The sequence below is a fragment of the Panthera onca genome, chromosome A3 (assembly GCF_046562875.1).
Source record: "Panthera onca isolate mPanOnc1 chromosome A3, mPanOnc1 haplotype 2, whole genome shotgun sequence".
Taxonomy (NCBI): Eukaryota; Metazoa; Chordata; class Mammalia; order Carnivora; family Felidae; genus Panthera; species Panthera onca.
Genome location: NC_138341.1, coordinates 110,758,688 through 110,768,943, shown reverse-complemented (window position 1 = coordinate 110,768,943; position 10,256 = coordinate 110,758,688). Strand labels below are relative to the sequence as shown.

General features: G+C 48.9%; 1 protein-coding gene across 3 annotated transcripts in view; it reads left to right on the top strand.

Moving 5' to 3' along the window:
• The first annotated feature begins 4,239 nt into the window (after window positions 1-4,239).
• Window positions 4,240-10,256, top strand: part of PTPRA (protein tyrosine phosphatase receptor type A) — a 159,507-nt gene continuing 153,490 nt past the window's right edge. For 2 of the 3 annotated variants that reach the window (XM_060613624.3, XM_060613616.3), the window contains exon 1: window positions 4,241-4,529. The gene's annotated coding sequence lies outside the window, so the exon portion shown is untranslated. Of the gene's footprint in view, window positions 4,530-10,256 lie in introns of all 3 variants that reach the window. The other variant, XM_060613629.3, reaches the window with a different exon arrangement.

The following is a 10,256-nucleotide window of genomic DNA, read 5'->3' as shown; positions in this document are numbered from 1 at the left end:
TGTGGCCAGTTTGGGGAACCCCAGTTAGGCACAGCCCATCAGCCTTCTATGAGAATCAGCAGACAGGTCCAGGGAGAGGAAAAGAGATCCCAATATTAGGCTCATCATTTGGAATTCTTCCTCCCCAGCCTTGGCCTCACAATTGCTCACTGCCCTGGCAGTTCTTCGATGCCTTTTTAAAATGTTTCCTCCAGTTCCTCTAACTGTTCTCAGTGAAAAAGGGTTGGTATTTTGCAACCCAGTGTGCCCTCTCTGGAAAGGGGGCCCTGGGCACTGCATTGAGAATGTACACAGTAAAAAGCCTGCACCCCCAAAGTAACATGCCCCATATGAACTCCTGTGATGTGCAAACATTAAGCACTATACATAGGAAGTTTAGAAATAGGTGAGAAATAACGATGACATACAAACGAGGTGACTACATAACAGGGTGTATGCATGTGGAGAAGCACCAGAATTGTCCCAGGGGAGAGCTGTCGGAAAATTAAAGGCAGCTTTGTGTACTTTTTTGTAACGTTAAACACTGATTCCCTCCCTCCCCCAATATTTTATCATGAAAACTTGCAAACATCTAGTTAAATTGAAAGAATTTGCATTGAACATCTATGTACCCACCACCTGGATTCTGCCGTTAGCATTTTACTATACTTACTGTATCATACATTTCTCCATCTATCCATCCCTCTGTCCATCTTAAGATGCACTTCAAACTAAGTTGCAGTCCTTGGTACACTTCTGTCTAAATACTTCAGAATTTCATTAACTACAGTTCATTATCTGCAATTTTTTTCTTTTTAGATACAATTTATATATAATGCTCAGATCTTAAGTGTACATTTGCAGAGTTTTGACAAATGCATACACTTACAGTGATATTTTTAAAACGGTATTTTCCCCCCAAAATCTTAGATTGCTCAATTAAAATTAATGTAAAAAGCCTTCTACTCTGAAAGATTTGCACAGCTGCCCTGGGTCTACAGTCATGAATGGGGCTAGGATTGTGCCTAGGACCAGGATTTTGGGTCTGGGGGCAAAAAATTTGGAAACCTTTCTTCTGGTTTGGGATATCAATGACAGCCCTGGAGTGAGGGTGGAGGCCTTCTCAAGATAAGGGGGCTGCAATCTTTTTTAGGTACAAAGCTCAAGCAAATGACCCTTGGAGGTAGAACAGTGGCCTGGAAAGGCACTTGGCTCTCATTTACTCCAACTTTCTATCATTTTGCCTTGCTTTATTTTCATTACAGCATTTAGGAAATTTTCTTTTTCACTTGTTTGTTTATTGTCTGTCTCCCCATCCACAATCTAAATTCCTGAGAGCAGAGACCTTTTCTGTTTTATTCCCTACTGTGTCCAGCACATGGTTTGCCCTCAGTATTTGTCGAGTGAATGATTCATTGTTCCATTTGCTAGATGGAGAAAGAAGGCCCGGAGAGGGGAGGTGATCTACCTAATGAAATAGGAGTCCTTTACCCCAATTCTCCAGCTCTTCAGCCCTTTTCTCGTGAACCCTGTGACTCCTTGGGGCACTTGTGGGGTGGACGACGAGTGCCTACCTATATGTGTATGCACCTACATGTGTAGGCGTAGGCCCCGGCGGGCAGGGCCTAAAGTAGGACTGGGAGCAGGGCTTTGGCCTCCCACGTGGGTGGGCCTGAGTACAGGAAACCTGCCTGCCTTCCTCTCTCAGGCCTGCTGTCTTATTCTCTCCTCTTGGAAGACATCCCTTTGTCCTGTGGTGATGGGGCAAAAGTGTGGAACCCCTGGGCCTCAGATGGGAAGGGGAGGCTGGGCAGGTCTCCATAGGTGGGCAGATGAGGATGGAACTCTGTCCTCTCCACTGGAAACAGGGTCTGTGTGATTACCGAGCCGAACCAAACCAGGGTCTTCAGGATGGGATGTCCAAGACCCTGCCTCTCCTTGGTCTGAGGTTCTCTCACCCCTACATGCACACCACAAATGCGCTGACCACAGGGCCACTGTCTCGTGGAGAGAAGGAACTGCATTTCCTGAGAATGGGTCACTTGCCAAGCTGTACATGCTTTTAATTCTCAGTCCAGGCCTGGGACGTTCCAGGAAGAGTAGCAGAGGGAGACTTAGGTCACTCAGTCAATGCCAGGGCTTGAACCCCAGGGCTCTGTGACTCTCACACCCAACCAGCAGCATTTTCCCAAGTGTGACCACATTGTGTGTGTGTGTGTGTGTGTGTGTGTGTGTGTGTGTGTGTGTGTGTAGGGGGGTATCCTTCAGATGATCTTGAGGATAAACACTTTTTTTCTAAATTTTACTTAAGTAAACTCTACCCCCAACGTGGGGCTCAAACTCCCAACCCCAAGATCAAGTGCTATATGCTCTACTAAGCCAGCCAGGTGCCCCGACACTTTTTATTTTAATAGTTATTTTAACATATGTTAGAAAGTGTAAGTAGCATGTCAAACATTTTATGGTAATGTAAGTAAAATTGTAAAGAAACAAATCAGCCAAAAGAAGCATACTAAGAGATAATAGTAGGTCAGATATAGACAAGGCAAAACTAAGCTGGTGAGGTCTGGTCTTAAGGAACTGTTGCTACCCTAGCCACCCACATGCCTCCTGCACATACAGTCTTTTTTTTTTTTTTTTTTTTTTTTTCCCCCCAGGGTTTCTAAATGCTTTCAGTTCAGGCTTTTCCCCTGTGCAGGCAGACTGACTTGGGACTTTCTGGGAAATGTTTGGAAGAACTTGCCCCCATTGGCTGCCCCTGGGGTCTCACAGAAACTGGGCATGTGGCTAGAGTGTCCACTGGGCAGAGGCGCAGAGGGTTTGGCAGTTTGGTGACCCCTCTGGGCAGGCCCTGCTGAGAGGGAGCAAGAGACACCACTCTCCATAGAGAAGGAACTTCCCTGCCTGGGAAGGGACGGCCTGAAGGAGGCCCACCGCACCCCGTATTCCCAGGCCTTGGCTCTGGTCAGCATACACTCACTTATTCCACAAATGTGGAGGAGGGAGCGTGCATATACAGTCCTAAATTGGCGCCCCAACAACAGGCGGTGGTGGGGACTGGAGGTAATAGGGGCACCAACCCCGAGGAAATAGCAGCTGACGTGGACTCTTGCGCCAAAATGTACCCCCAGGCACCCCTTGTCACGGAGAGTTGCCGCTGGCCAGACTTCCCCTCGGGCGCCACCCACCGCAGGCGCGGACTCCAGCTGTGGGATTAAGGGCCCCCCAGCAATCTCCGTTTGCACACCGCTCTGCAATAGGTCTCCAGCCTGCAGACGCCCAACCACTCGCCCTGATCGGGGATCGGAGCGTTCGAGGGACCTCGTGTGGGGGCCACAACCAGGAGAACGTCTCACCCGCCACACACCAGCCCCGTGTAAAGGGGCTTCAGCTGCGGACGCCCAAGTCCGGTAGCCTGGGAACCCACTGCGGCCGGACAGACGTACGCGTAGCTTTGGGACACCACACGTGGGGCAGGGAGCCCTGGGGAGGAGGGCCACGCCTGCAACCCTGACCCCAGCCCCAGGGGCGGAACGCATATCCCGGTCCTCTGTGCGGTTTGAGCCTCCCCTCCCCCGTGGCGTATCGCAAACGACATCCCCTCCGCAGAGCACCGTGTGTCGTATTTTTTCTACTCGACTCGGTGGCAAGCCAGGCCCCGGTACGCGCATCTAGAAAGCGGGAGAGATTTCCTTAGGGTTTGGGTGGGGATGGCGTGAGGTGACAGGGTGCGTAAGAGGACACTTATGGTGCCAGGTCCGTTCTAGGGGCTTCGCAGGTTCCTCTCCCCGAGAGAGCCTACGTCCTTTTGAGCACCTTGCGGCAACTGGGGGGAGGGTAAAAAGTCAGAATGGAACACATTTGGAGAGCGGGGTGGAAAGGCAGCTTTTGAGTTCCAGGCCGTCCTGGTTGCTAAACATTGGTATAACTTGCATTTGGCCTCAGTTTCCGCATCTGTAAGCTGGGAAGAAGGCCCACGTCCAGGGGGCTGGGGCTGTAGAAGCGGAAGGCGTTGGTGCACCGGCATCAGTACCCCCGGGCTCCGGCCTCCCCGACGTCTGAGCGGCGGTGGGGCGCACTCAAGCCTCCCCGGCGGCGTAGGAGCGGGCGAGACCGTGAGCCCAGGCTCAGCGCCCTACACGAGCTAGCGAGCGAGCGCTCGGAGGCGCGCAGGGGCGGGGCCCGCGCGGGCCGGAGACGCCCTTTCGGTATGGGCCAATCAGCGCCCGTCTCTGAACCGCCAATGAAGAAGCGCCTTACAGCCAAGGCCGGGTCGGGAGCGAGGCTGCGGCGAGTGCGGCGCTGACAGAGACGCGCGCGCGCTAGCCAGCTCGGACCCCGGGCCGCGGCCGCCATCACCGCCGCCCGCCCAGTCGCCCCCTCAGCCGCTTCCCCTCGCCATGGAGGCGAGGCCGCCGCCGCCGCCGCGGAGCTCCGAGCCGCGGGCCGGGCGGCGGCCCTGAGGGCGTGTGGCGGGCCGAGACGCCGCCGCGGAGCCGAGGCGGAGCCGCCGTCCTCGTCCCCAGCGGTCCCGCCCAGCGCCGGACTCGGTGAGTGCTCGCGGCCGCCGCCGCCCCGGTGGGCTCCGCAAGGGGGGGCGGCTCCCAGGCGCGGGTGGGAGGGGTCGCGGGCCGGAGCCCCAGCCCCTCTTTTCCCGGTGGCAGCCATCAGGCGGCTCTAGTGGGACCCCCGCGTCCTTGCGCTGTCCGCGGGGAGGGGGGGGGGTCCCCGGAAACGTGCCGGACAGGGCGCCGACCCCTCTCGACTGCCCGGGAACTTCGCGTGCGTCCTCCTGGGGCCAGGCCAGGGCGCTGCCATAGTTCATTCTGAACGAAGCAACTTGGAACGGTGAGACCAGAATCTGCTCAGGGCCATTTAATGGGGAGACAGAGGAGAGCTCCTGGCATGAGAAAATTTGCTCTTGCGGAGACCAACTTTTCTTTCCCTTAAACCCCCCTGGCCCGTGTCCCAGGCCCCCCTCTTTTCCGCCCACTCCCAACTGTTGAGGCTGCTTAAAGAAGGGAAATAGGGGCTCAGAGCTGCCCAGAATTCACAATGAGCCAATTGGGAACGCAGATCTCCTTCCTTTTTACTTTTGGTAAATAGAACCAACCTTGGTTTTTGGAGAATTGGTTCCTAATTGTATGTCCTGAAGATAAAAATGACAATGGCAGAGCTGAGGGTTGTTTGTCTGCTTGTGTTTTCGATCAGTGGTGATGTTTGTAGGACCGAGAGGAGGAATGCTCAGAGCCTCCGTAGGCAGGGTAAATGCCTTCAGAAACCTGTTCCCGGGGTAGGGATTCGTGCTCCAGGACCAGTCCCCTCTCCCAGGAGGCGTCTTCGCCTGCCGCCTGCTTGCTGTGACGGCAGAGCCCCAGAACCAGAAGATGGTGGGCGAGGAGAGAACCGAGCGAGGGTGGAAGATGGGCGAACATCCTCCTGCCTGGCCACTCCTTCAGAAAACACAGATCTGATGCTGTCACTTGTTTACTTAGAAACTCCTCGCTCTCCTTTTCCCACGGGATGAATGAAGCCCAGAATGTCCCATCAGGTCATACAAGCCTCTGGACAGGCTGGCCATTCATATTTACTCCGAGCTTCCCTCACCCCTAGCCATTCAGCCCTCACCCCTGCTGGACTGCCTCTTCACGCCTTTGGACGCCCTTGCTCGTGCCAGCCTCTTTCCGCCCCGCCTTTCCCTGCCAAGCTCTACCTCTTTCTTTAAAGGTCTTCTCCTTCGGGAAGCTTCCTGAGGCCAGGAGCTGTGTCTTGTGTACCTTTTTCCATCTGCCGTGCTGGGAGGATTCTTCCTCTCCGTTGTCCTGTGGGTCCCATCCCGTCTCTTCCCCCTTGGGTGTCTTGTCTCTGTGTACTCCAGACCCCCACTGCCTGAGAGCATCTTCTCCTGGGTGTTTCCTGAAGGCCTGCCTGCGTGGAGTCCCTGGCACGCCCGGGACTTTCAGGATCCTGGTTGCCTGTCTCCCCGTGTCCGTTTCATCCAGTCCCCGTAAGTAGTCAGTAAGCAGGAACCGGCAGGTCTCACATCTTCCTGGTCTCCAATCTGCCTGTCTCTGAAAGCCTCAAAGCCCCCTGGTCTCTGAGCCTCAAGTGGTCTGGCTCAGATGTGCGTTCTAGGGCGTGTGGGATCCAGGAGGCTGTTCACTGGGTACCTTTTAGCGAGTTATTTACCATCTGGATGAAATTCAGAACCAGAAAAGCCAATCTTCTGATTTAAGTAAAGGCATTCATGTGCCTTCTGTTTGCCACGTGAAGTGCTTGGGATGCAAAATAAAAGCAAGGGAGTAAAATCTTTACCTTTTAGGGGCTCATAGTACAGGTAGGGTGAATACAAATACATCGTAAGTGCTATGAGAATGTGATAATAATAATAATAGTTATTTTATTTGCCTTGTGAGACACTTTGTAATAAATTCATCCTATGAATGACTTAATCTTTCAACAGCCAAGTAGGGGCTTATTCCTGTTTGACAAGGGTGCAAACTGAGGCCATATAGTGGGCAGATGGAGGAAGAGTCAGGATTTGAATCTTGGCAGTCTAGTTCCAGAGCATCTGCCACGCTGCATAGACAGCATTCCTTCCCTGAGAGGTCCAAGAAAGCTTTCCTGGGAGGGGTGTTTGGGTCATGAAGGGTGCATATGAGTTTGTGTGTTGTAGACAGGATGTAGGAAAGAAGGAGCAGCGCAGGAGGGCTTGGAGGTGGAAGGAATCCACTATCCTTGGGGAGCAGGGAGAGGTTAAACAACTGGGTTGGGTAGAGGGGAGAAGGGTGGGAGATGAGATTAGGGTGAGCTTGCAGGGCTGTTTGTGCTGTTTTCGAGTTTGGGCAGTGGAGAGCCACTGGGGGATTTTAAAGACCGTCAGGGACCTGGGCTGACTGGGCTCTAAAAGATCACTTCGGGGCAGTGTGAGGCCAGATGCTGATGCCCCTGCAATTTAGGAGGCAATGACCAAGCCCTACTGGGGCAGAATGATAGCCTCTTAGACTCAGAGGGAGGCCTACAGAGAATCCTCAGGTTTGGGAAAAGATCGATACATCTGAGAAAAAAACTCCAGCAGTATAAAAAGGGAGAGAGAAGAAAATAAGTCTCTCTCCTACCCTGCTTCCTCCAGAGATGGCTGAAGTTTCCAGTTTCTGTGGCCTTACATAGACACTGTTGCTTTAGAAACACATGTCTACCTGTCCATGTTCCTCCGCCCGTGGTACATACCAGTCACACCTTTTTCCTTTTTCCTTTTTCCTTAGCACATTTAGAAAATCATTCCATATTTGTAGATATAAAGCTGTTCATTCTTTCTGTTGACATTTTAAAGTTTTTTCATTGTATGGCTGCAGCATAGTTTGTAACTAGTCTTTGTGTTAAGCAACATTTAAGTTTCCAGGTTTTTCTATTACAGTGTTACAGTGAATGTTTTTGTAGATAGTACATTGTTAGGAACTTATGTGTAAAATGATCTGAACCATGTATTTCTAGAAGTGGAATTACTGGGTCAAAGAGTATATGTGCATTTAAAATTTTCAGACATATAGCCAAATCACCACCTCTTCAAGGGGGTTGTACTAACTCAGTCATTCTCCTCCCAAAATGTGAATGGGACTCAGTGGATCTTGATCAGCGTGTGTACGCGATGCTTTTTCAGATATCATAAGCCTACTTTTCCTTCACCTACTCCCCCCCCCCCCCCCCCGCCATGTGATTCTAACTGATTTCTTTTGGTTTATGGAGGGAGACATTGAGGCTCAGGAGGATAAGTGCCTTGTGTGATTTGTCAGCATGGGTGGTGGTTGTTTTTTAAGCAGTTCCGATATTTGTATTGGTCCAGCACCTTTCACTGGAGGCACTCAGAATTGATTTGTAAACATTGTTGCATTATTTTTCTCCACCTTCATGTGGAAAAAATGGGATGCAGGTGAAGTTTGAATTTGAGTTATAAGGAGGAAGCTGGCCAAATACAGAATCTTGTCTTTTTACTTCCAGTGCAATAACTAATAAATGTTCCCAAATACCAAAGCTGAAGAAATATGTTTTTAGTGAGACTGAGTACAACAAAAATAGCACTATATAACACAAACTTAATAAACTTGAACAGCAAACCCGTAAATAACCCAACATTAAAGTTTGTTTTGATATATTCTCTGTAAGGATGGCTGGCTCAGTCATTAGAGCATGTGACGCTTGTTCTCAGGGTTCAAGCCCGAGATGTTCAAGCCCTATGTTGGGTATAGAGTTTACCAAAATTATGTATATATACTCTCTATAGAAAAGAGAATTTATTAAATTGTAAAATTTTAAATGTAAAATTGTATTTGTTTTATTTTTTTAAATTTTTACCTTAATTCCAGTTAACATACAGTGTTATATTAGTTGCAGGTGTGCAAAATATACATACATTTATAATTCTTTTTAATCTTTTATTTATTTTTGAGAGAGAGAGAGAGAGAGAGAGAGACTGAGTGTGAGCAGGGGAGGAACAGAGAGACAGGGATCTGAAGCAGACTCCAGGCTCTGAGCTGTCAGCACAGAGCCCAACATAGGGCTCGAACCCAAGAACCATGAGATCATGGGACGTGTACAATATATTGATTCACCAACTCCATACATCACTTGGTGCTGATCACAAGTGCACTCCTTAATCCTCGTCGCCTGTTTAACCCATCCCCCCACCCAAACTATATTTACTTTATTTATTTCTTTGTTTATTTTTAAGTAGGCTCCACACCCAATGTGAGGCTTAAACTCAGCCCTTGAGATGAGAGTTGCATGCTCTACCGACTAAGCCAGGCAGGCTCTTGTACATTTAAATTCACATCTATTTGTGTCAGTATACAGGCATAGCTTTTTTTAAGTCTGTATACATGGAATATGATTTTTGTATTTTTGAAGAGCATCAAATATTTTATACTCATTTATGTATCTAATTTATATATAAATATTTTTAAATTTTAATTAATTTTTTTTTTTTTAATTTTAGAGAGAGAGAGCACAAGCAGGGAGAGGAAGAGAGAAAGAATCTTTTTTTTTTATTTAAAAAAAATTTTTTTTTTTTTTACGTTTATTTATTTTTGAGACAGAGAGAGACAGAGCATGAACGGGGGAGGGTCAGAGAGAGAGGGAGACCCAGAACCTGAAACAGGCTCCAGGCTCTGAGCTGTCAGCACAGAGCCCGATGTGGGGCTCGAACTCACGGAATGCGAGATCATGACCTGAGCCGAAATCGGATGCCCAACCGACTGAGCCGCCCAGGTGCCCCGAGAAAGAGAATCTTAAGCAGGCTCCACGCTCAGTTCAGAGCCTGACACGGGGCTCTGTCTCCCTAACTGTGAGATCATGACCTGAGCCGAAATCGTCAGTTGCTCAACTGACTGAGCTACCCAGGTGCCCCTCATTTATGTATCTGATTTAAATCACAGAATGGTATTCTATGCATTGATAACAGTAATTTAATTCTTTTTGCTATTATAAATGATTTTGGTTAAGATTTTTTTTTGGTTAAGATTTTATTTTTAAGTGATCTCTATACCCATCATGGGGCTCAAACTCACAGTCCCAAGATCAAGACTCGTATCCTCTGCTGATTAGGCCAGCCAGGTGCCCCATAAAGGGTACTTTTCAGCACCTTTCTTCAAATACTTCTTTTGGATTATTTTCTTGGACTCTTGCTCCTAAGATGGGTTCACTGAGTCAGGTTATGGTTCCAGTGCCAAATTGCTATCTGGAAAGGTTGAACTACATTATAACATTATCAGCAATTTATGTGGCCCTTTTTCCTGACAATCCAGTCAATGGTATTACAAACAAAACCTAATATTTGATTTTATTAATTTAACCAAAACGTAATGGCACTTTGAATTAGGTTTAATTTACATTTCTCTGGAAAGAGACCAGTAGCTCATTTAGATTTGGAAATAAGTACAGTGCTATGTTATGTATCCTATCCAAGAGTTATGTATTTAAAGAACTTTTTTTTTCACCCAGTGTTTGTTTATTTTTGAGAGAGAGAACATGAGCAGAGGAGGGGCAGAGAGAAACGGGGACAGAGGATCTGAAGGGGGCTCCGTGCTGACAGCGGCGAGCCTGATGTGGGGCCTAAACCCACGAATCGTGATACCATGACCTGAGTTGAAGTTAGACGCTCAACCGACTGAGCCACCCAGGCACCCCTAAAGGCAACTTGTTTTTAAGGAAATACATGGTTAATAGGTCAGAAATACTGTGGAAATTTAGGTATGAAACATAAGACTAGATGCTGTTTAACT